Source organism: Triticum dicoccoides, chromosome 7A, assembly GCF_002162155.2.
Source record: "Triticum dicoccoides isolate Atlit2015 ecotype Zavitan chromosome 7A, WEW_v2.0, whole genome shotgun sequence".
NCBI classification, from domain to species: Eukaryota; Viridiplantae; Streptophyta; class Magnoliopsida; order Poales; family Poaceae; genus Triticum; species Triticum dicoccoides.
Genome location: NC_041392.1, coordinates 407312963 through 407322361, shown reverse-complemented (window position 1 = coordinate 407322361; position 9399 = coordinate 407312963).

The window sequence follows — 9399 nt, the reverse complement described above, 5'->3', positions numbered from 1 at the left end:
GAGTCAGCGACCATCTATGATTTCAATGGTCTGAAACCACCTACCTTCCATCATTTCATTGAACCACTCGATGCACATGACTGGCTCCGTAGTATCACACACAAGCTGCGTTCTGCGAACGTAGCTGAAAGTGACGAGGTCACCTACGCTGCTTATCGTCTGGAAGGTCCTGCTAGTATTTGGTGGTAGAACTATGAGGCTATGCTTCCAGCTGGCCATATAACCACCTGGAGAGATTTCACTGAGGCTTTTCGCGAGCATCACATTCCTCAGGCTCTCATTGACCGCAAGAGAGAAGATTTCTGTAGTTTCACTCAAAGTGAGATGGCTGTTGATGCTTACAGTAGAGAATTTGAGGACCTCGCTCGCTATGCTTCAGAACAAGTGTCCACAGACGCCAAGAAGCAGGCTAGGTTCCGGAAGGGTCTCAACCCCAAGTTGCGTCGTGATCTCCACTTGCACCATTGCAATACATTCCATGCTCTTGTGAATAAGGCCATTAATGCGGAGACAGCTCAACTCACTTACGAGGAGTCTCGTAAGCACACCCGCGGTTTGGGTTCTTCTTCCGGTTCTAGTTCGCAGAAGCGCCGGATTTGGGTTCCGAACTCCGCTCTTCCTCCCGGATATTCACCGAGGCCATCTTATGTGGCGCCTCACCCAGTTCAGCAGTATGCTCCACCTAGACCTATTGGTAGACCCCTTGTCAATGCGGGTCCACGTCCAACTTCAGGGATTTGCTTCACATGCGGAGAGCCAGGACACTATGCACCTGACTGGTCTCAAGCCAACTATGCTCCACCCCAACCTGAGAAGTCTGTTCTTCGTGGTAAGCCATCACGCAAGATGATCAGTGTCAAGCCAGCTCCCACTGAACGTGGATGTGTGCATCACGTCTCTGCTAAAGACGCTCATGATGATCCGGATGTCGTTCTTGGTACACTCCTTGTCAACTACCATCCAGCATCGGTTCTGTTCGACACTGGAGCATCTCACTCCTTCATTTCTGAAAGCTATGCTAACTTGCACAATATTTCATTCTGTGATTTTCCCTCTCCACTAGTCATTCAGACTCCTGGATCCAAATGGCAAACTTCTAGTGTATGCCATGGTAATGAAATCCTTGTCGACAGACTTGTATTCCTTGCATCACTTATAGCCCTCAAGTCTACAGATATTAACATCATCTTGGGTATGGACTGGATGAAAGCTCATTATGCCAAGATTGATTGTTACACAAGGTCTGTTCAGCTTACACACCCATCTGGCAAGATAGTCACTGTCTTCACTAGAGTTGCAAAGCGCCAACTCTATTCTCTTAATGCCAACCCTCTTCCTGACCTTGAAGATATCCCGGTAGTCCGTGACTTTCCTGATGTATTTCTAGAGGAACTGCCAGGTATTCCACCTGACAGAGATGTAGAGTTTGTCATAAATCTTATACCAGGAACCGCTCCAATCTCTAGGAGACCTTACAAGATGGCACCCTTAGAACTAGCTGAGCTTAAGAAACAACTCGATGAATCCTTGCAAAAGGGTTTCATCCATCCTAGTTCTTCTCCCTGGGCTTGCCCCGTCCTCTTCGTCAAGAAGAAGGATGGTACGGACCGGATGGTTGTAGATTATCGTCCCGTTAATTTGGTCACGATAAAGAACAAGTATCCTCTCCCCAGGATCAACGGCCTGTATGATCAGCTCACTGGATCCTCAGTCTTTTCCAAGATGGATTTGAGGTTAGGCTACCACCAAATCAAGATCAGAAATGGGGACATTCCTAAGACGGCTTTTGTCACTCGTTATGGTCAGTACGAGTACACCGTCATGTCCTTTGGTCTAACCAATGCTCCAGCTACTTTCTCTCGCTTGATGAACTCGATCTTCATGGAGTACTTAGATAAGTTCGTCATGGTTTACCTCGATGATATTCTTATTTACTCGAAGAACGAGGAAGATCACGCCGAACATCTTAGACTTGTGCTAGAAAAATTCAAAGAGCACCGCCTTTATGCCAAGTTCTCCAAGTGCAAATTTTGGTTGCCAGAAGTGACCTACCTAGGCCACGTGATATCTGGTAAGGGCATTGCCATCAATCCTGAGAGAGTTCAGGCCATTCTTGATTGGACTCCGCCTGAAACAGTTAAGCAAGTTAGGAGTTTCCTTGGTCTAGCCAGTTATTGTCACCGCTTCGTTGAGAACTTCTCCAAAGTGGCCAAACCTCTCACGGAACTTCTCAAGAAAGATAAAAAGTTTGAGTGGTCCCCACAGTGTGAGCACAGTTTTCAGGAACTGAAAAGACGCCTAACTTCTGCTCCCATACTTGTGCCACCGGATTTCACTAAGGACTTTGTTATCTACTGCGACGCCTCATGACAGGGACTAGGTTGCATCCTTATGCAGGATCGTCATGTGATTGCCTATGCATCTCGACAGTTGCATACACATGAGGAGAATTATCCTACACATGATCTAGAGCTTGCAGCCGTAGTCTATGCAATTAAGACATGGCGACATTACCTTCTCGGTAAACATTGCAAGATTTACACCGACCACCAGAGTCTCAAGTATATCTTCACCCAACCAGATTTGAACCTTAGGCAAAGACGTTGGTTGGATTTTATCTCAGATTATGACTTAGGGATTACCTACACCCCAGGCAAGGGCAATGTCATGGCTGATGCGGTAAGTCGTAAGTCCTATTGCAACAATCTCATGTTGCAGCAGGGCCAACCACTTCTTCATGAGGAATTCTGTAAGCTTAACCTTCACATTGCTCCTCATGGATTCCTTTCTACCTTGGTGGCGAAACCTACTCTTGTGGATCAGATCATCTCTGCTCAGAAGCAGGATACGGGAATTTCCCGAATCAAGAGAAACATTAACAAAGGAGTTGGTGGTAGTTTCTCTATAGATGATCGTGGTGTTGTTTTCTTTGAGAGTCGCTTGGTGGTTCCCAAGAATCAACATCTTCGACAATTAATCCTTAAGGAGGCACATGAATCTCCTCTCACGATTCAGCCCGGTAGTACTAAGATGTATCAGGACCTACGCCGGAGGTTCTGGTGGACTAGGATGAAGAGAGAAATCGCTCAGTTTATTGCTAACTATGACGTTTGTCGTCGCGTGAAGGCAGAGCATCGGAGACCTGCTGGCACCCTTCAGCCTTTAGCTATTCCTGAATGGAAATGGGATAAAGTTGGTATGGACTTCATCACCGGCTTTCCCAGGACCAAGAAAGGGAATAATGCTATCTTCGTAGCCATTGATCGTCTTTCCAAAGTGGCTCACTTCCTACCTGTTCGAGAGAGTATCACTGCTAGTCAGCTCGCTGACTTATATGTTTCTCGAATAGTGTCACTTCATGGTGTTCCACTAGATATCAATTCAGACCGTGGTAGTCTTTTCACTTCTCATTTCTGGGAGAGTTTCCAAACTGCCATGGGCACCCATCTTTCCTTCAGTACCGTTTTCCACCCTCAATCAAGTGGTCAGGTGGAAAGGGTCAACCAAATTCTCGAAGACATGCTTAGAGCTTGTGTTATCTCATTCGGTATGGATTGGGAGAAGTGTCTTCCCTTCGCCGAGTTTGCTTATAACAACAGCTACCAATCCAGCCTCAAGAAAGCTCCTTTTGAGGTTCTGTATGGACGAAGATGTCGAACACCTTTAAACTGGTCAGAATCCGGTGAAAGACAATTCTTTGGACCGGATATGATCCAGGAGGCAGAAGAGCAAGTTCACATCATTCGTGAGAACTTGAAACAGCCCAATCTCGTCAAAAGAGCCAGTATGACCGTAGTCATAAGGAAGTGGCTTATGGAATTGGCGACAAGGCTTATCTTCGGGTTACTCCCTTGAAGGGTACCCATCGTTTCGGTATCAAGGGCAAGTTGGCTCCTCGATACATTGGTCCTTTTCGAATTCTCACTAAACGAGGAGAGGTTTCCTACCAGTTGGAACTACCCCCACATCTTTCTCGAGTTCATGATGTCTTCCACGTCTCTCAACTCAGGCGTTGCTTCTCGGATCCCATCCGCGGAGTGGACCACGAAGCGCTTGATCTTCAAGATAACCTCACCTATCGAGAGTAGCATGTTCGCATCCTTGATCAAGCAGAGCGTGTCACTCGACGTCATAACATCAAGTTTCTCAAGGTTCAGTGGTCTCATCATTCCGAGAGAGAAGCTACCTGGGAGCGTGAAGATCGTCTTCGACTTGAGTACCCCACTTTCTTTCCGCCAACTCCTGAATCTCGGGACGAGATTTTTTCGAGTGGGGGCGAGTTGTCACATCCCTAGTTCTGGTATGACCTAGGCTAGCCTTCATGTTTGCATCATGTTTAAATTCCATTTAAATTTGAAATGCGGATTTGTGAAACCCTCAGAAATCATTTCTGGAAATAATCCAGATAAAAATTGCTCCAAAAAGGTCCAAGAAAATGTTCATGTTACTCTCTGAAAATATTGGTCAGAGGTAAAAATCAAACCAATATTTTTAGGAGCTCATAAATATTTATTTTGGACATTTGGAATTAATCCAGTAATTATTTGCGTTGGATAAATATTTTTATATATATGAAATATTGTCCAATAATTCTGAATTTTGGTGAGGGGCTTTGGAATAATCCCTTAGGCCCCTGCAAAAATTGTCAGAAGAAAATAAAACGATTTAGTATTTTACTAAATCAGAAACAAATGTCAGAAAATAGAAAGAAAACAAAAATGGAAAAAAGCTTACCTGGACCACCTGCGGCCTGGCAATGTGCCAGCACAACTATGCTGGCCCAGCCCACTGGCCACCGCACCGTCCTCCACCTCGCGCCAGTAGGCGAGGCGTGTGCCCGGCGCGCGCGCGCTCCGCGCGCCACGGCACCTGCCTGCCTGTCCTCCTCCTCGTCTCCTGGATGCCCCGCGCGACGCCACGCGCCGCCCCGCACCTCTCTCCCTCTCTCTAGTGGCCTCCCCTCCTCTCTCTCGCCCTCCCCCGCGAACGCTCGAGCGCTGCCGTCGCCGCCGCACGCCGTAGCCGCAGCCACCGCCTCCCCCTCGCCCTCTCTCCGTGTCTGCGAGCTCCGCCACCTTGCCCTGAAGCTCTCCGTCGACCCACGCGCCTCGGGAGGCCCTGGAGCGCCTCCATCGCCGCCGTCTTCATCTCCGGCCACCGTGGATCCCCATCGCTGCGCCGCCGTCTTTAGTGCATCCCCGAGCTCGACGTCAAGCCCACCGAGACTGCTGTGAGCTGCTGCTTCTCCTCCCCCTCTCTGTTTGCTCGCTTGCATGCTGTAGCCGCTGCCTCGCCAATGACCGTGACCGTCGCCGCCTGAGCTCGTCACCGACGCAGCTCCGGTGACCAAATGGTCACCCTGGCGAGTCCAAACCTCTCCCCGCACCCCGTAGAGTCTCGCTAGTGCATCCGCTCGCCAGCTAGCATGCCGCAACAGCAAGACCACCGATGGCCGAACTCCGACGGCCGCAAAAGAGCTCGCCGCCGTCGGCTCAGGCCACCCCAGGTCCTCCCGTTCGCTCCATTAGATGCGCCGCATCGCCAGCTAGCCGTAGTAGCAAACCACGAGTAAAACCGTGCTCTGTGGGCATTTTCCGAGCTGCACCGCCGTCTCGGGCCTCACCAGCGTCGAGTCACCGGCGGGTTTGACCCACCGACTAGGGTTTGACCCTCCCCCTTGGGTCACTGATGTGTGGGCCACCCCCCTGACATTTTAGTTAGTATTAGATTAACACTAATTAACCTAGGTTAGTTACCTAGTTGGTCACTAACCAGTGGGCCCGGGGCCCACTAATCCTAATTAAATTAGTATAATAACCCCCTGTTAACTAACCAGTCACTGACGTGTGGACCCCACACGTCAGGTTTGACCTGGTCAGCTCCGTTGACCTGCTGATGCAGGCATGACGCAATGCTGATGCATTTTTCATTTTCTGGTTTAAAATTAAATCAAAAAATTCTAGAATATGTTCTAAACTTCAAAAATTCATAGAAATTCAACCGTAGCTCAGATTGAAATAATTTATATATGAAAAATGATCAAAAAATTCAATCTATCCATCTGTACCATTTTCATGCATGACAAACCAACCTATACATGTTGTATATATGAAAACACACTTATGGCATTTTTAAGAGCTTAATTTGGAGTTGCATTTGAACCCTTGGTTCAAATGGACCTCAACTAAATAAATGCTAGATGCATTAACTCAAACAACATCACATACTCATGCCACGTTCATGCATCATATTGTTGCATATGCTTGTGTTTGATTTTCGACACCGTTCCTTCTTGATAGGTCCTGCTCCGGAGAGTGTTCGAGAGTACCTGTCTGAGGAGCAGTGCCCCCCTGTTGATATACCAGGCAAGCAAACCCCCTTGTTCATTCTGATACAATCCCACTCTCTCGCTCCTGCTCCCTTTTACTGCATTAGGACAACAACGATTCAACTGCTACTTTATGTTGTGGTAGTTGAACCCATTCCTCTGCATGACCTGTCATTGCCACAGTAAATAGTTGAAACCCAGTAGCATGTGTAGGAGTTGCTTGAGCCATGTTGTGTTCTTGCCATGCCATGCCTGCTATTGCTTAGAGTATGCCAGGTCTGATTCATTGGGAATAAATTGGAGTACAGTGCTATGTTCTGATGTTGAGAGTTAAGCGTGTGAACATGATTTGGTAAAAGGTAGCGGTGAGAGGCCATGTAGGAGTACATGGTGGGTTGTCTCATCGGGACCGTCCTTAAGAACTGAGTTTTGTGTAAGTTTTCCAATGACTAGCTGCTACCACATATTGGGCTCTGGGCGCTCCAAGCTCTCTCGACTTATTAACCAACTTAATCTCTGTCTAGGAGTCGCAACTAGTTTCTGGTGTTTGTAGGTAGTGCTATTTTTCTACCGAGTGGCACCCGACAGGGTGGGCTCGGGACAGACTAGGCACAGGTGGCACTGTGTACGAAGTGGCACCTGGATGGTGGGCTTGGGAACCCTGCTCACATCGTTTGGGACCGTGAGCGACACCCCGGCCGGATCTCCTTGCGGATGGAACCCGAATAGGCGATAAATCTGGACTAGAGTCTTGTGTGGTTAGTCAGGTCGTGGCCGACACCCTCGCCAGGCTTCCGCTTGAAGGTGCCGAGATACATGACGTGTATATGGTGATAAGTGGTGAGAGCGTGTGTGAAGAAGTACACCCCTGCAGGGTTATCATGATCTATTCGAATAGCCCTGTCCTCGGTTATGGACTTCTTGGATGCTTACGTGGTACATAGACAACTTTAAGTGGATACTCTAAAATGCTCAAGACAAGTGTGAGTGCTATGGATGGCCTTCTCGTAAGGAGACAAGGATGAATCCATAGTAGCGTATTGATGTGGTGATCAGTGGATTCGTGTGCGCTGCCTCATCTCAAAGAAGTTTCTCGTTGTCGTAGAATAGGATAGCCACTGAGTCAAAGCTGGCTTGCTGCAACTAAACCCCACATTACCTTCTTGATACAAATGCATGTATGATAGGATCTGATGTAAGTCTTGCTGAGTACCTTTGTACTCATGTTGCTTTATTTATGTTTTTGCAACGGAGATTTTGGTCTTACCGGTAGTTCCACTTGGACTTCGACGAGTAGCTTGTTACCTCAGCTACGATCTTGTTCCCTTGGGAGGGACTTGTATCTAGTCAGGCTTCCCAGCCTTTTTCTTTTGTAGTTGTCTGTACTCAGACATGTAATGCTTTCGTTGCTTGTATGCTCTGAATGATGGGTCATGTGACTCCTGTTTGTATTAATGTGATGTGGCTCTTCTGAGCCTTTATCTATATGAGTTTGCGTTATGTTGTGATGCCATGTTGTAAAGCACATACTTGCATGTTATGCGTACATGTGACATGTATTGCTATGTGTGGGATCTGACAATCTAGTTGTTTATCCTTGGTGGCCTCTCTTATGGGGACATGTAGTCTAGTGCTTCCTTGAGCCATCGTAGTCCGCTATAGCATGGTTCACCGGAGTGCTGCTAGCCCAGCACTACTGCTCAGAAGACTTGACTGGCCGGCATGTGTTCCACTTTGTTCCTATGTCTGTCCCTTCGGGGAAATGTCACGCGGTGACTTCTGGAGTCCTGCCTAGCCTGCTACAGCCCGGGTTCCTCGGAATCCTGTTAGCCCAGTGCTACAACCCGGATTCATACGCTTTTGACCAACATGCTGGATGTGATTCATGTATGCTTGTCTCCATAGGTCTGTGCTGCTTTGGGTTCACGACTAGCCATGTCGGCCTGGGTTCTTTGTCATATGGATGCTAGCGATACCATCATATACGTGAGCCAAAAGGCGCAAACTGTCTCGGGCCATGGTAAGGCGACACCCGTGGGAATACCGTGCGTGAGGCCGCAAAGTGATATGAGGTGTTACATGCTAGATCGGTGTGACTTAGAATCGGGGTCCCGACATTAGAATACTCTAAGTGCTTCACTTATATCATTTAGAGCACGGTGGTGGATTTGTTTTATTGAAACTATTAATCTATCATGCTTCACTTAGATTATTTTGATAGTTTTAAATAGCATGGTAATTTGCTTAAAATCCTAATATGCTTGGTATAAAAGATTAATAATAAAACTTTCTTATGAGTGTGTTGAATACTATGATAAGTTTGATACTTGATAATTGTTTTGACATATGGAGATGGTGATATTAAAGTCATGCTAGTTGAGTAGTTGTGAATTTGAGAAATACTTGTGTTGAAGTTTGTGATTCCCGTAGCATGCACGTATGGTGAACCGTTATGTGCTGAAGTCGGAGCATGATTTATTTATTGATTGTCTTCCTTATGAGTGGCGGTCGAGGACGAGCAATTGTCTTTTCCTACCAATCTATCCCCCTAGGAGCATGCGCGTAATACTTTGCTTTGATAACTTGTAGATTTTTGCGATAAGTATATGAGTTCTTTATGACTAATGTTGAGTCCATGGATTATACGCACTCTCACCCTTCCACCTTTGCTAGCCTCTCTAATACCGCGCACCTTTCGCCGGTATCATACACCCACCATATATCTTCCTCAAAACAGCCACCATACCTACTTATTATGGCATTTCCATAGCCATTCTGAGATATATAGCCATGCAACTTTCCACCGTTCCGTTTATTATGACACACTCCATCATTGTCATATTGCTTAGCATGATCATGTAGTTCACATAGTATTTATGGCAAAGCCACCGTTCATAATTCTTTCATACTTGTCACTCATGCATCATTGCATATCCCGGTACACCGCCAGAGGCATTCACATAGAGTCATATTTTGTTCTAAGTATCGAGTTGTTATTGTTGAGTTGTAAGAAAAATAAAAGTGTGATCATCATCATTATTAGAGCATTGTCCCAAGTGAGGAAAGGATGA